This window comes from Prinia subflava, chromosome Z (assembly GCF_021018805.1).
Source record: "Prinia subflava isolate CZ2003 ecotype Zambia chromosome Z, Cam_Psub_1.2, whole genome shotgun sequence".
NCBI lineage: Eukaryota > Metazoa > Chordata > Aves > Passeriformes > Cisticolidae > Prinia > Prinia subflava.
Genome location: NC_086283.1, coordinates 23,519,342 through 23,533,453, shown reverse-complemented (window position 1 = coordinate 23,533,453; position 14,112 = coordinate 23,519,342). Strand labels below are relative to the sequence as shown.

The window sequence follows — 14,112 nt, the reverse complement described above, 5'->3', positions numbered from 1 at the left end:
GCGAGGTGTGCACCTGGGGCTGAAAATAGACTTTGGAAAAGTCAGAAGACAGATTGAGGAGAGAGCCATCACTGAGGCCTCCATGTTGGATCAGCTTTCCAACCTGATAGTTCTCCTTTCAGCTGGGAGGCCCTGTGATGCTTTATATTCTAGTGGAAAAGGAACCTATCCAAAATGACTCTACACAGTCAGGGACATGGATGTCACAGGAGCAGCCAGCCTGTGTGGCTGCCCCTGCTGGGAAGGCTTCCTGCTCTCAGAAGCTGGTGAAAGCAGGTGGCTGTGTGCTGAAAGGAGGATGGGGCCTGTCAGTGAGGGAATTAACAGGGCAGTGACCCTGGGGAGTCAGTGTGGATAGGGAGTCAAGAGGGTTTGTGATGGTACCTTAAGCCCAAAATAGCTGCATCCCTCAAACTGCAGCTTGAAGGAGAAAAGAGCCCTTCCCAGCTGTTTTGCACAAAGGAGTGAGAGGGGATAACGACTGATAATTACTTTAATGAAGGGGATTGGTGGTTATTTTCACCAGAGCTGAGGCAGCTGAGGGATTCACAGGGAGAGGAAGGCTCTGAAGGGTCTCTGTGTGGAGATTATCTCTCCTGGTATGGAGAGCTGCTGTGGCTCTGTGTGGCCATGCTGTCCCACCTAAGGCAGGTGAGTGGGGCAGCTGTATTTCACACAGGGTGATTGTCACCACTGTCAGCCCTGACCAGGGGACACCATGCACAGTGTCACGCCCAGCCCCAGCTTGGCACGTGGGAAGCAGGACAGCCAGACCCACTCATGGCCCACGTGAAGGGCATGCTGTGTGGATTCACCCCAAGGTGCACTGGCTTCCTTCCACTGCCAAAACCAGCTCCCATGTAGAAGGGTTTCCCCCTCTGTGGCTGCAGAGGGATTTAATGGAATCAGCACAGAGACCCAAAGGATTAATCAAAACATATATTTTTCTCCGCTGGTGCAGATGATCCCTGCTCTGGGATGAGCCCTTGGCTTTGGGGGTATCCTGTCCTCAGGTTTCTTGGAGAGCATTTGGCTGTAGAGCAGCCTCCCCACACCCTCTGCAAGCTCTGCCATCTCCAAATAAAGTTTCCTAGTGGATAGTTGAATGAATAATTCAACCAATTCCATTTTAAGTGCTTCTGCTTATAGTTCATTTTGTTTGGATAACTAGTCAAGGATGTATTGGATCATTTGAGTCCTTCTTTTTTAGATTTATTTATGCTGTTTGCCAAAAATCATTTTGCAGGGTAATGGATTATCTTCCTCAGTAAGCACTGGTGGTAGCAGGGGATTGACTCAGAGTTGACTCAGTCTTTTGCAATGAGTTGTGTCATTCTTGCACTTTATTCTTGTTTAATCCAATGCTTTGGCAAAGATTTTTACAGCGCTCTACCATATCTGTAATGTGGCAGTGCCCCAGTGCCTGTTCCTTGGCTCTGGTTGTGTGCCGTCCTTGCTCTCTAAATCATCCAGTGCTCCTTTCCAAATAGAATAAAGCTGCTGCTGTGATAAGTGCAAGCTTTGGAGTGCTTAAATTCTTCTGTCAGGTATACTGGTCATTTTAAGGTCTGATTTAAGGTCTGATCCTGCACACACTCACTTTCTGGCAGGAGTAGCTGTACTGAAGAGGGGGTAAAGCACGTGCTCTGTGCCAAATGCCTTTGCAAACTGTGCTGCTTTTTCTCCTGGATGTGGCATTGTGCACATGAGACTGGGTAGTGGATCCAATGGGGATCTAAAGGATGCAGCAATTGCTGGGTGAGGCCCTGAGCTCCAATCCAATGAGAGCAATGAATTACTCAAATAACAGCCTGCTCTGCTGTAACCAGTGAGAGCCACATTAAATAGATGAAATTATTATTTAGCTGCTACTCTGTTAAGCTGACAGACATGCAGCCTAGGATCTGCTTTTGATGGTAGCTGGTGTTTAGGGTTTGGCCATGAAACCTCTACTTTGTGTTGTGTGTGGAAGGCATCAAATACTTTAAATAAGAGGGAGAGGATCCTGACAGCAGCCTGATGACATTCCCTGCAGAAATGGGTTGCTTGTTATGCTGCGGGTAGGCTGCACTTATCAGAGCACTTCAGTGCTTCTCTGGGAAGCATCATCTGGTCAGGACCTTCCAAGATGCAAGTGCAGAGGTGCAGGATTAGTCCCCAGATACTCCTGTGGGGGCAGGGGCAATGGCTGGTCTCTGGTGAAGGGACTCCATTGGTACAGGCACCCCTGAGGCAGTGCCCTTCCCACTCCTCTCTCCTCCTATTTCTGTTTATGGCCAGAGGCAGGAGAAGTCCTCTTGAAAGAAGAAGCCCCACAGGAACGTCTGCAGGGTAATTTTCCCTGGTGATGTTCTACCATTGTGCAACACCTGGCTTACCTTTGTATCCTCACACTTCACAACTCTGGTTTCTCCTGGAGCCCTTGACATGATTTGTCTAACTGGGAATGCTCTGTCTGAATGTCAGAGCAATTTCTCGTGAATCCTGGAGCTCTGCAGATGCAAACATGTAACAAACATCACACCTTAGGGGCAGAGGGGGGTTCTGCTAATGTTCTTGTAGGTCTGATGGTTGGTTACAGCCATTAGAGAAAAGCTCTCTCTAAGGGTGAGTAAGTTTTATGTTTGCTGGGAGAGCTTGGAAAAATGAGCTGGAAATGGGTATTTGGATTCCTTTGAAAATCAAGTGTAAACTTCAGTCCATAGTGATAAATGATGTTGGTGTTTCACATCTGTGTTTTATGCATGCCTGAAGTTGTTCTTGGCAAGTGGTGGCGGTCTGAGCCTTGAACCTCAGGACAGCCCAGTGTTCTTGTCCCTGCTTGGGATGTTGTTTATGTGGATGATGCAGTGTTGGAGGAATCTGTGGGACTTACCTGTTGAATGAACAGAAACACAGAAAAATATGAATGTTTTTATAAAGAGAGTGTGTTTGCTCTTACACATCGTTTTCGTTTCACTAACAAAGAGAAATTTCTTGGCCCAAGTATAATGGTCTGCTTTCCAGGGACACTGGTGCTGTATCCAGCACACCTAACAGCCTCTCCTGCCATTAGTCAGGAGCTCTGTGGTGGCTCTCCAAGGCACCACAAAAGCCTGTTTTTAGAGCAAGAGCTCCAGCACAAGCACCTCTTGTTAAAAAACAAACTTAGTTACTTGCTGGGTCATGTGTCCAATAGTGGAAGAATGGAAGAATGTGGGATAAACTCAGAAGAATATAAAAAAATGAGGGATGGAGAAAGAGGGAAAAGAAAACAAATGTGAATGTTGCAAGATTTTCTGGTGAGGTGCAGCACAGGCAGGCAGATTTATTTACAATAGCAATGGATTGCTACCTGACAGTACTTTTTTTCATGTCTACTTTGAAGAAAATGCTCCTCTTTTGATGTATTTTTTTTCTGTGCTCTCTTCGGTTGGGTCTCCTCCCTCCCTGAAGACTTCTTAGTTGAAATACATCCTTATTGTTCATTTTGTGTCCATGAACTAAAGATGATGTATAACTGGTCTTCCAGGAAAGGCTTTAGCAGTGAGAGAGGGTTGTTTGGACAGGACAGGAACCTGGCGAGGCATCCTCCTGCAAAGATTTTGTGCCTCATTTTCCTTGTCTGGGAGTGCAGCTGCTGGCACTTTTCGGGGCAGCGGGGCTGCTCCCAGCCTGCTGCATCCCATGGTTCCCATGACAGGGCTGTGCTCTTGTGGGGATGCTTGGAACAGCTCTGCTGGCAAAGTGCCGTCGCTGGTTGGGGTTTTCCCCCCACGGATGGTGTAGTGACCTTGGGAGGAGCTCCCCACTTCCAGCTGCTCCCTGGCCAGGATCAGTGCTCTGGGCTGGACTAACTTTTTTTTTTTTTTTTTTTTTTTTTTTTTTTTTTTTTTTTTTTTTTTTTTTTTCGTGCACCTCCCTGCTATAAGTGTGGAAGCCGCCTCTCTCCCGCTGGACACCCCAGCCCAGCCCCGGACCAAAGCGCTCCCGTGTCCGTCCCGCCGGCAGCGCTCGGTCCATCCCTTCTCTCCTCCCGGCAGCGGCCGCCTCGCAGCACTCCCGGGCTCTCCGGCAGCCAGTAAGCACACGCCTCCCTCTCTCCCTCTCTCCTCTCGAGCATCGTCTCCCCGAGCAGGGCAGGAAGCCTTTCAGCATCCCACGCTCCGCAGGTCTTTGGATTTCAGGGCCGGTGCTGGTCTTTTGTCTGCCTTGTGATTGCTGCGCCGCGGAAGGGTTTGTGAGAGCAGGGATGGGGAGTGGGAAGCCTGTGGGTGTACAATCTATTGAAATACTCTCCAGCAGCCAATTTACCCATTCTGAGTTAACCTCAGAAACGGCTTGTTTATGGGTTGTTTTGGAAATGGGGTTTATCTACATTCTTGCTTCTGATTTCCTCTTGCATCCTCTTTTTCTGATATGCGTATTCCCTCTTGGAAGGTGGTTGCTTTGAAAGCACCGGCAAACACTGGGGTATAAATACAACTTTTCTCTTTGCTTCCGAGTTGAACTGGTCTTAGGGAGCATTTGCAGTGGTACTGAGTTGTGTAAGAGCTGTCAGCTCTGTGCTTTCCCGGGCAGGTGATCAGATGCGCCTCTTTGAGGCTTTTAATGAGAGCTGGGGAGGAAATAACTAAAGCAGAGGCTGTTTTGTGGGCTCTCAGGTGATATGAGGAACAATCCTGGGAGCAGGCTGGCAGTAGCATTATTGAGGAATATGGAAATGCAAGCTTCTGCCTAATAATTATCTCTCTTTCCTCTTTCTCTCTGTATTATGGAATATCAGGCAGAATTCCTGCAGCTGCACCCATGTGAGTGCAAACACCTTTAATTTTGTACAAATGCTGCACCCCTGTATCAATATAGATTTGGGAAGTAACTTGCATGAATTAAGTTGTATTTGCCCAAGTGTTTGCAAGATGGGTGTTTCTGTCATTAATCTTTTCTGTAGTAACTGGTCAAAAGATAAGGTAATGCATGGGACTGGTCCAGTTCATGTTGTGTAAGCAGGAGCCCGTCTGTGGTTGAGAAAGGGATGTGACTATTTTTCAAACCACTGAAATCTAGCACATGGAATGGGGAAAACTATAAAAAACAATCCACCTACCAAATAGCCTTTTACCCTGTTTTAAGAGGAAGAGTGTTTTTTTAAAAACAACAACAAAAAACTTCCGAAAGGAAACTGATTAAATTCTTGAACCATGATGTACAAAGCAAATAGCTGATCAAGCAACCAAATATGGCTTTGAAACTTCAAGTTTCTTTTGTAATGGTAAAAGCACCCACATACTTCAGTGACAACACCCTTTTTTTTCTTTTTCCCAAACACAGCATTCTTGAATGCTAACTAGTTCCTAATTTTTCCTTAAGGAGCTCAGCATATAAAAATTCCTTCTTGACTAATACCTGAGAGAAAAGTAAGTGGGTAGGTGTTTGAGAGCTGGCACCACAAGCGCAAAAAACCCAAATCCCTCCAGATCTCAGTGCAGCAGAAAGCCAGTTGCCCAGATTTTGGACTGTGGCTCTGAGGAGCGAGTTCAGAGCTGGGATTTTACAGCTGGTTTCTGACATGCGCTGCTTTTTGGGAATTTTGGCTGGGGAAGGTTTTTAGGATTGGGCCCTTGAACAGTTTCTAACAGAAGTTATTCCCTGCTGTGAGCGATACAGTCTCCCTGTCTGCCAGTATAATTCTCTGCTTGGATGTAAACAATGGCAGCTGTTCAACAGGAGGCAATATTTAGGGTACCCAAACACTTGAAAATAAACACTCTCCTGCCTGTCTTGGCTGGCCTTTATTTCGGAAGCAACCTTTCCATCGAACTATACTGTGAATGGAAAATCCAGATATATGGCAGGAAGTAGCTGGGGGAGACTGACCAGGTCCCTGTTCATGTCCATGGATAGGGGAGTGATGCTGTAGGATGCACTTCATCTGTAATCTAAATTCTTATCACATGAATATGGCTTGCAACCCACATCCATTGCACTAGGATGTAACAAAATCTTTAAGGAGCTGACTCCCTTGCGCCAGGAAGCAACTTACTTCCTTTTGTATCACAGAATATTTTGGTTGGGAGGGTCCTTTAAAGGCCATTTAGTCCACAGGGACATCTTCAACTAGGTCGTGGTGGCTCAGAGCCCTGTCCTGCCTGGCCTTGAATGCTTCCAGGGATGGGGCCTCTACCACCTCAGGGCAACCTGTGCCAGTATTTTACTGGTTTTCCCAGTGTAAAAATCATCTTCCTTGTATCTAGTATAAATCTAACCCGTTTCAGTTTAAAACTTTTGCACTTGTCCTGTTGCAGCAGGCCCTGATAAAAAGTCTGTTCCCATTTTTCTTGTGAGACCCCTTGAAGTACTGAAATACAATACTGCAATAAGGCCTTCCCAGAGCCTTCTCTTCTTCCGGCTGAGCAATCTCAACTCTCTCAGCCTGTCTCCAAAGGAGAGATGCTCCATCCCTCAGAGCACATCGTCCTTGTCTCCCTGGACAAGGGACCTGCTCCAACAGCTCCGTGTCCTCCCTGTGCTGGGACCCCAGGGCTGCACGCAGCTCTGCAGGTGAGGTCTCACCAAATGGAGCAGAGAGGCAGATGTGAGCCAGGAATAATACTGTCCCCTCTGAATTATGTTCTTTAAAGTTTATTCACCAGCCAATGGATGCATTGGGGGATTTGGGTGGAAAATTCCTCTAATCTTTGCTGATGAGACAGGGATCAGATAAGCCTGTGTTCAGCATTTCCCTTTTTGTGGTGCTGCTTAGCCTTGAAGTCCCAGTGGCATTAAATGTAGCAAGAAAAAACTCAACACAGCAATGTACAAAGTTTGCTCAAGCTTTTGACTGGTTTTGATTTGATTGGTCCTAGATCAGAGCAGCTTCCTGGAGACCCATGGGCAAGCTCTGGTGCCAGGCTTCCACAAGGGTCACACGGAGATGCAGATGTGTGGAGGGCTGAGCCAAGCAGTCAGTGCCTGCCTGTCACCCTCGTGGTCCCCAACCACTGTCACCTTGTGCCCTGCTGGTAGGAGAGCAAAGGTAGCAAAGCTTAGATTTCAGATTCAATTCTATACCTTGAGCAGGGTGGACTCACTTTTGCTTGAGAAGATAATGGAAATCATGTCTATGCAATAAACCTTCCCAGAACTGACCTGTGCTTTCATAAAAAAATGCATTGTAAGTAAAAATACTACAGCTTGATTCATTATGATCTCCTTTTATTTTGTTTCTCTGTTATAGAAATGTGGACAGGGAAAGTAACAAAGCAGAAATATCTGAGATCAGTCCTTTCTGTCTTATTTTGGCAGAGGGAGTGTGGGAGGAAGAAAGAGATCTCATATTTCACTTAGATACTCTGTTTGGAGAAGAGTTTCAAGCAGACAGCTCTTGAGACACTGGTACTCTAAAGAATTAAATGCTATTTAGATAAATGCGTGCTTCCACTTCGGCAGAGTGGTTTTAGAAGGACTGTGCCATAATTATTGCTTCAGTTCTTTTGTCCTTGGGTCCACTAAAAACCCTTTTTGCAGCCACTTGGCTGGGTGTAGGACCAAGGGGCGGGGACTGCCCTGGGGTTCAGAGACAGGACAGAGTGCAGCTTGCTCCTCTCCCCCATGTGCTTTACCTGGGACTCTCTGCAGCTGAGCAGCCCAGAGCCAGCTCTGGCAATATCACCCCAGGTGGCTTCTGGAGGAATGAACTGGAGCCAAGAGCCCGAGGCTGGAGTGTGATGAGCATTTCTCTCTGCAAAACCTCTCCAGGCCTGTAGGCAAAACTCTCCCACCAGAAATGGCTCTATTTGCTGCTCGGAGTATTTCCTACAAAGGCCTTGCTGTGCTCCAAGCTGCTGTTGGAAAGCCACAGAAGAGCCCTTGACAGGGCAGCGCTGCCCTCCCTGCAGCACACACTGAGGCAGGAGCTGGCTCTTGATCCTTCCTGAGTGATTCAGGCGTGTGTAGTGCCAAGAATTCTGCCAGAGCAAATTCCTCCTCTCAGAGCAAGAGAACGTGGCATTTTGCATGGGACAAAGGGATGGATGGATGGATGCTCGCCCCTCTGCTTCTCCAAGATTTTCATCTCTGTCAAAATAGATGGGAAATGGGGCTTGTATCCTATGGCAAACGGGGCTAAAATTACATTTAAGGCTTTGGAGAAAATCAAAGTAGGGCAAGGATTTCATTACAGCCATGCTGGAATGTTATAGACGGGCTTGGAAGCACGCTTTCAAAAAAGGCTGAACAAGAGTTCCCTGGAAGAAGTTGGACAGCTAGGGCAGGGTTCCTGGCAGTTCCTGGAGCTGCAATCCAGGGCAGAAGGGCAGCTATTTTGCTGTGTGCCTGACTGGAAATTTTCAGGCACAGTTACAATTTTGGTTTGGATGCTGTTATAGAGTTGCATTATTTTTGTAAATAATGAATTCAAACCTCTTTATTTTGGACTGATGTTTTCAGAAGACCCACTTGTTCCACAGATGTGCCTCATCTCTTTTTCTGTTCCTTGAGATGACCCCAACGATTGGTGTCATTTGGGATACATTCCTCCTGCAGAGCTGTCTGTGGTGTGAGCTGGCAGCAAGGGTCATGAACTGTGAGGGATTTCCACCCCTGGAAAGGGGAAATGAGCACAGTGGAAGAGATGAGACTAAAACCTGCCTCACAAGAGGCTGTCTAACAGGTATAGCTTGAGATTGAATAGTTTGGATCAAAATGTTACAGAGCCAGTTTACTTGGTGAACTGCAGAGCTATAGTGAAATGAATCTGTTCTGCTGTTTCTATTGTGATGTGGATGGGGAGGTGAATAACAGGAAAAATAGCTAAAATGACCAAATGGAATAGATAACTCTCCCCTGGAAATCCTCTGAGTTGTCTTCAAGACATAAGAGACCTTCATGCTTTACAATGCTTTGACATATGAAGGAGCTTTAAATCACATACTGGCTATCTCCAGCGATGTATGTCTGTTGAAATGATGGGTTGGAAAGACCCCTGCTCACAAGAAATTGCTTGTGCTCCATATGCCAAGGGGCTCCTACAGGGAGGCACAGTTGGTACAGGGATCTACCATCCACCTATTTTGCTTCAGGGTCCTTTTAGCATTGCAGCAGATGTCCCAGGGTGTGAGGGTTCTTGTGTTACACCAGCTCTCAGCTGCAGAGGAGTTCAGAGCTTCTGGCAGAGCAAGATTTGCTCTTGCTATTTTGCTTGGACAGAGCAAAAAATCCATTCAATCCTCCAAAACTCTCTCATATGAACCAGAGTGCTGGACATGCCTTTCTTCTTGTGCTAAGAAAAATACAAATGGTTCATCACACTAAAGCCATGACTGGTCCAGCCCACAGTGGTTGTTAGTTGACTTTCCTGCAGGGAGTTTGCTCCCAGATCTTCCTCAGAGCCTTTGTATGGGAATATTCCATTTTCATGTGCTTCCAGTGGTTTCTGACCAAAGATCCCCTTAATTATGACATTACCTTAAATATAATTGCCCCACTGCTGGGGGGATGCTGGGGTGGGAGTAAATAATGTCCTTTCTTTCAAAGAAATGCCCCAAGATGTGGGAACCATCTGGACTTGGCAGGCTGCTCCCAAGGCATTTGCTGTTGGTTTACCCTGGGACAGGCTGCCCCTGGCAGTTTTTACCATCAGCCTTTCTTATCTGTTCTTTTCTATAATAAACACTGGAGCAAAGATTTGGAATTAGTCACTTCTGAGGCACAGCCTGCCTCCCTTTCCAGCTTTTGTCTTATAGTCTCATTTTTGGACTCTTGAGCCTTTTCCACTTCATTCTGTGCCTCCCGGTTTTCCCCTCATCTCATTGCACTGAGATAGCATAGAGCTTTTTAAAATTCCTAGTAGATGTGTCATCCCCAGGGCTGCAGCATCCCAGGAAACTGCTGCCTTGAGACAGCTGTGTGCACTCACAGTGCTCTTATTAGGTGCTAGGGAGAGTTTTAATAATTTACCTCATCCAGTGGATGAGTTTGATGAGTTTCTGACTGACGCCTATTCAGTTGAAGAGCCCACAGAGGCAGTGTCAGGGAGCATTCCAGGGGCCTGGCACTGTGTCCTACTCTTTGGTACAGGATTAGCTGCAGGGCAGTCAGTGGTTTGAGGGACTGCAAACACAGACAGTGCCTCCAGAACACAGGTGTGTGGTCCTCATCTGGATTGAGCAATTTAAGATAGTAGTCTGAAGACTGAGTGGCTTTGCTTCCACTTAAAAATTCCCTGGTGATCTCCTAGCACTGTCCTGATGTGATCTTGCTTTTGACAGTACTGTGGAGGGGCACTAATGAACAGACCAGGGTGCAAGGATTTCCCTCTCTCTCCCTGGTCTCATCTCACTTCAAAAATACACAGAGCTATGTATTTCACTCAACACATGCAAATATAGTTTCCTGTCTACCTTTTCTCTGCCCATTGGAAGCCGTCATGCTTTCCCAGGGACAGCCTGCCAGGTGAATGCCACTTGAGGTAGAACTTATTTTCCAGCTGGAAACAGCCAGGATGACAGTATGGGATCAGGACTGGAGAGCAGCCCACGTTCACCTCACAGCAGCACAAAGGCACTCAGTGAGGATGCAAATCTGTTAAATTCTGTCTGGATTTGCTCTGGTAGATGCCAGAACATGTCATTGACACCTTGCCATAATATTGCCTTCTCTCTTATGCCATTATCACCTTAATGATTTATAGCCAAAGCTAGAAACTTCGACTCTGGATCTGTCCCTGTGGTAGGATGGGTTTCTTGCAGTGGGTGGAGGACACATCATTCCTGTTTGGGGAAAGATTTGCTGATTTTTGGCTGGAGAGGATTGCAGACAGCATCCCTGTGGTTGCTCTGATGTGTTGGAGGGGCTGTAACAGTTGTTTGGGGCTGCAGGAGGCTACCATAAAGGCTCACCTGAGGTGTGTATGGTGAAAGCTGTGCCTCACTCCTCCTTTCCTCAGTTCCACGGGTGAGCCTGAAGGCAGCTTTCCCTTCGCCCTGCGGGGCTCACACCGCCCATCTCCGGAGCACTGTGAACATCTCCTGACTCCCCTGCTCTCCTCCCAGCCTGTGGCTATTCTAGTGCAGGGAAGTCTGTGTGCTTCACTGGGCGCTGAACCAAACAACCAATAAATCTCTTATAAACCAAGGAGTAACTTGTTTTGGTTACCAGGGAGATTGCCAAGTGCAAATTCGACCTGAAATAGCGATGAGCTCATCCTTGGAGCAGTGTCGGTGCCTGAGCCGGAGCAGCCGGATGGAAGGGGAGGCAGCGCCAGGAATGCAGTCTGCTCCACCGACATTTGGATGCCGTGTGAGCTGTTTTGCCAAACAGCTTTTGCCTTGTAAATGCGATTGTGCAGGGGGTGGTGTGTGAAGCTGGCTGCTGAGACAGGGCTTTTACAATTCCTGGAAGTATGGCAATTGTGTTCCTCGTGGGACTGTGGGCTGGAGAGCCTTGGGGATGGGTTCAGATGCTGCAAAGGTGGCCTTCTCTGCCACCTCCCCTATCGTGGAAACTTCTCCCTGTGTGAAAGGACTGTGGGGAAATGGAGTTGCTTGACTTGTAGGTAAGGGTTGGTTCTAAGCAGCTGGTTAGACAGGAGTACTGACAGGCCAAGCCTCTCCCTGCTGCTGCTCCAGGGGCTGGAGTAAGATCCTGGAAAAACCTCACCCTCTTCCACAATATACCTGGGGCAGGAGATTGAAAATTTGGACTCTGGCATTATTTTGCCCTGAAGTGTCCCCAGTTTAAGCAGGTCAGGACTCAACTTTTGGAGTCATCTGCTGCCAAGGCACTGTGGGAGCAGAGATGTAATTTCTGGGATTATAGAGGCTGGGGCTGGAGGGGGTTCTCATGGAGTGCCAGCTGTGCCTGAGAAAGGCAGGATAAGGAGGCTGTGCTGCACTCAGTCTCTTCGCTGAGACTGGAAGGGCTCCTGTGTCATCATGAACCTTTCTCTGCTAGGACAGAGATGTTTCCAGATGCACTTCACTCAATGGACTCGCATTTTCTGAAGAACTACAGCTTTTAACTGAAGAGCTCTGTCTGTAGGAGGAACTAGTGCCTGTCCCTCTGTAGCATGGTGCTGCAGGGAGGAGGATGACAAAGCTGTGCAGTGGTCTCTGCCTGGGTTTTTCTCCGCATGGCTGAATTACCATGTGTAATCAGGATGTTGTGTAGAAGTACATGAGAACATCACCTGGCAGCTGTCTTGATGAAGCAATGCGTGAGTCCACTCACTCACCACTGACAGATTTTAGCAAATCTTTTAAGACATAATTACCAGTGGGTGAAAACAGGGAACAATTACCAACAACATGAATACAAACAAATGATGAGCCCCTGAAAAGTGATCTGTGAACCTACTCACATGATGAAAAAACATGACCCATTTTTTGATTAACTTCATAGCTTTCTGAAACAAGGGATGGATGTGGCATCTATAAAAAGAGATTGGTTTCAGCAGGGATATTTTGTATTTTGGAAGTCTTTTATTATAATTTTACAGTCATGAGAGATCTGGAAATTATCTCTTCTTGCAAGTCCTTTCCAGGGCTATGGGTGGACTTTTTCCAGCTCCTTTCTGGAGCCATTTGAGAAATGTTTTGGTGCCATGACCAAGCCCCTCAGCATCTTGGGCAGCTCTCAGTGCCACCGGTGCATTCAACCACCAGCTTCAGGGAGAGGCTTCAGGAAAGCCTGGTTCTTGGAGCAGTCTGGCACTTGAAAGAGGGTGATTTTCATGTGACGACATACAGCTGAGTGAGGTTCATGTGAGATAGACATGAGTTCACCTTTTATAGCTGCTCTGGTGTGCCTGGGCTGTCCCAGTGGCTGGGGTTGAGTCCTATGTGACCCTGCTGCATACCAGAGCCCTGTGCCCCAGCCACCAAATGGCCCATAATTGAGCTGGGCAGGATGCTAAAAAACTTTAAAACCTACAAGTGCCACGTGGGGCATTTTATCTTCTGTTTTCAGCATCTCTTTGGAGACAAGATACTGCCTGTCTGATGTCAATTGTTTACATGTGGTGTTTGATGTTCCTTCGTGTCACCTCTTTTCTGTGGGGTGCAGCACTGGATGTTAACTTTTGGGAGCAGGCATCCCTGCAGGTCTTCCCCATGTCCTTCCCCAGTGTTTCACCTTCTTGGTATCAAGGTGTGTTTGCCTTTTGTCTGTCTCTGGGTGACTAAACCCACCACTGTTCTTTGCAGATCCAGGACCAAGCCTAACCTTGCTCAGCACTGGCACAAAGCAGGCAAGGCTTCCTACCAGGTTTCCTTCTAGCACAGCTGAGAATTTGTCTCAAGGGATATAACTTCCCCAAAGGGACAGCAGAGTCCTTGCTTTTGCAGGAAAAGCCCTCCATGGTTTGGAAACCTCACCCTTTCCCCATTGTCCTGCAGCATTCCCAGAGGGACATGGTGCTTGTGGGCTCTCATGAAATGCGGTTGGTTTTAAAAAAGCTGGTTTTAAAAGAAAGCAAACCACTGTTTCACATCTGGTTTAGCTTTTTGGCAGTTTTCTCTGGCATTTGTGTGCAATTAGCTCTGCTTTTCTGTCACATGGAGCCCATTCTCTAATAGCTGGATGTGGGCAGTAGCAGCAGAGCTCACAGTGGTTGTACTGAGAAGGGTTGCTTCTCTTCGCAGACTGAGTTGCTGCTGTCCCTGGATTCATTGTGTCTCTGCTACTTGAAAAAGAAAACAAAATAATTTTTTGGGCCTGAATCCAGCCCCAGAGCAGGGGATGGCTTAATCATATACACAAGTGCTTTTACCAACTCTAGTTGGTTTATTTCTGTATTTAAAATCAAACACTCTTCTAAGTATCTCACTTTTCTTATTCCAAAGTTTGTGTTTAATGAATGTACCCCCACACAGACTTCACCCATTGCTCCATTGGTAGAAGTGCTAGCTGTGAGACCCTTGGATGAGCATGGGAGAGGAGACCTTCCCTTGGCTCTGAATGCCCTGGCCTTGTGCAGGAGGGGGATGAAGGGGTTAAATTTAGCAGTTTCAGTAACCTCACCTCCCCACGCTCCTTTGGCCTGAGCTGTCTCTTACAAAGTATTAGTCTACTGATCTTAACATTTCCAAGACACTAAAGGAACTCAGATTTTGCTAGGTTACCCAAAAACTGGAG

General features: G+C 47.1%; 1 protein-coding gene across 4 annotated transcripts in view; it reads left to right on the top strand.

Annotated features, from left to right (window-relative positions):
- FHL1 (four and a half LIM domains 1) overlaps positions 1 to 14,112 on the top strand; it is a 39,634-nt gene that overhangs the window by 6,322 nt on the left and 19,200 nt on the right. The window contains exon 1 of one of the 4 annotated variants that reach the window (XM_063423976.1): positions 3,912 to 4,060. The exons of 1 other annotated variant lie outside the window; for it this stretch is intronic. The gene's annotated coding sequence lies outside the window, so the exon portion shown is untranslated. Of the gene's footprint in view, positions 1 to 3,911; positions 4,216 to 14,112 lie in introns of those variants that run through there. 2 more of the 4 variants (XM_063423980.1, XM_063423979.1) reach the window with 2 other exon arrangements.